Raw genomic sequence first — 2,500 nt, forward strand, 5'->3', positions numbered from 1 at the left:
CTCACCAGCAGACGAGAGACTCACCAGCAGACGAGAGACTCACCAGCAGACGGGAGACTCACCAGCAGACGAGAGACTCACCAGCAGACGGGAGACTCACCAGCAGACGAGAGACTCACCAGCAGACGAAGACGGACGACCAGCAGACGAGAGACTCACCAGCAGACGAGAGACTCACCAGCAGACGAGAGACTCACCAGCAGACGGAGACTCACCAGCAGACGAGAGACGAGAGACTCACCAGCAGACGGAGACTCACCAGCAGACGAAAGACTCACCAGCAGACGGGAGACTCACCAGCAGACGAGAGACTCACCAGCAGACGAGAGACGCCAGCAGACGAGAGACTCACCAGCAGACGGGAGACTCACCAGCAGACGAGAGACTCACCAGCAGACGAGAGACTCACCAGCAGACGGGAGACTCACCAGCAGACGAGAGACTCACCAGCAGACGGGAGACTCACCAGCAGACGAGAGACTCACCAGCAGACGAGAGACGCCAGCAGACGAGAGACTCACCAGCAGAAAAGAGACTCACCAGCAGACGAGAGACTCACCAGCAGACGAGAGACTCACCAGCAGACGGGAGACTCACCAGCAGACGAGAGACTCACCAGCAGACGGGAGACTCACCAGCAGACGAGAGACTCACCAGCAGACGAGAGACGCCAGCAGACGAGAGACTCACCAGCAGAAAAGAGACTCACCAGCAGACGAGAGACTCACCAGCAGACGAGAGACTCACCAGCAGACGGGAGACTCACCAGCAGACGAGAGACTCACCAGCAGACGAGAGACGCCAGCAGACGAGAGACTCACCAGCAGACGGGAGACTCACCAGCAGACGAGAGACTCACCAGCAGACGAGAGACGCCAGCAGACGAGAGACTCACCAGCAGAAAAGAGACTCACCAGCAGACGAGAGACTCACCAGCAGACGAGAGACTCACCAGCAGACGGGAGACTCACCAGCAGACGAGAGACTCACCAGCAGACGAGAGACGCCAGCAGACGAGAGACTCACCAGCAGACGAGAGACTCACCAGCAGACGAGAGACGCCAGCAGACGAGAGACTCACCAGCAGAAAAGAGACTCACCAGCAGACGAGAGACTCACCAGCAGACGAGAGACTCACCAGCAGACGGGAGACTCACCAGCAGACGAGAGACTCACCAGCAGACGGGAGACTCACCAGCAGACGAGAGACTCACCAGCAGACGAGAGACGCCAGCAGACGGGAGACTCACCAGCAGACGAGAGACTCACCAGCAGACGAGAGCCGCCAGCAGACGAGAGACTCACCAGCAGAAAAGAGACTCACCAGCAGACGAGAGACTCACCAGCAGACGAGAGACTCACCAGCAGACGAGAGACTCACCAGCAGACGAGAGACTCACCAGCAGACGAGAGACTCACCAGCAGACGGGGGACTCACCAGCAGACGAGAGACTCACCAGCAGACGAGAGACTCACCAGCAGACAAGAGACTCACCAGCAGACGAGAGACTCACCAGCAGACGGGGGACTCACCAGCAGACGAGAGACTCACCAGCAGACGAGAGACTCACCAGCAGACGAGAGACTCACCAGCAGACGAGAGACTCACCAGCAGACGAGAGACTCACCAGCAGACGGGGGACTCACCAGCAGACGGGGGACTCACCAGCAGACGAGAGACTCACCAGCAGACGAGAGACTCACCAGCAGACGAGAGACTCACCTTCAGACGAGAGACTCACCAGCAGACGGGAGACTCACCTTCAGAAGCCCCCTGGCCAATCCCGAGGGCGAGGACCAGGAAGGTGACAGCGCGGGAGGTCGCGAAGGCTTTCCTCTGGTTCTTAGGCGTCATTCTGGGAGTGTTGAAGGCTCGCGCGTGGCTCTTCCTGTCTCTTTCCTCTTTCCTTTCTTCTCCTTTTTCTTTTCTTCTTGCCTTTCTTTTCTTCTTCTTTTTATTTTCTTCTTCCCTTTCTTTTCTTCTTTTTCTTTTTTTCTTCTGTTTCTTTTCTTCTTCTTTTTCTTTTTTTCTTCTGTTTCTTTTCTTCTTCTTTTTCTTTTCTTCTTCCCTTTCTTTTCTTCTTCTTTTTCTTTTCTTCTTCCCTTTCTTTTCTTCTTCTTTTTCTTCTGCCCTTTTCTTATCCCTTTCTTATTCGCTTTCTTTTCTTCTTCTTTTTCTTTTTTTTTTCTTTTTCTTTTCTTCTTCCCTTTCTTTTCTTCTTCCCTTTTCTTATTCCTTTCTTATTCCCTTTTCTTTCTTATTTCTTTCTCCATCTTTTTCTTTTCTCGTTCCTTTCTTCTACTTCGTTTTCTTTTTTCCTTTTCTTCTTGTGTCCTTTTTCTCCTTCGCTTCTACTTTTCTTCTTCTACTTCTCCCTCTCCTTTTTACTTTTTCTCTCCTTCCTTCCTCCTTCTTTCTTTCCTTTTCTTCTTAGTTCTTTTTCGTTTTCTTCTTTTCCGATTCTCACTTCAGTCTTCGATGAATTTGTTTGTAATTGTT

This window comes from Penaeus chinensis, chromosome 42 (genome assembly GCF_019202785.1).
Source record: "Penaeus chinensis breed Huanghai No. 1 chromosome 42, ASM1920278v2, whole genome shotgun sequence".
NCBI lineage: Eukaryota > Metazoa > Arthropoda > Malacostraca > Decapoda > Penaeidae > Penaeus > Penaeus chinensis.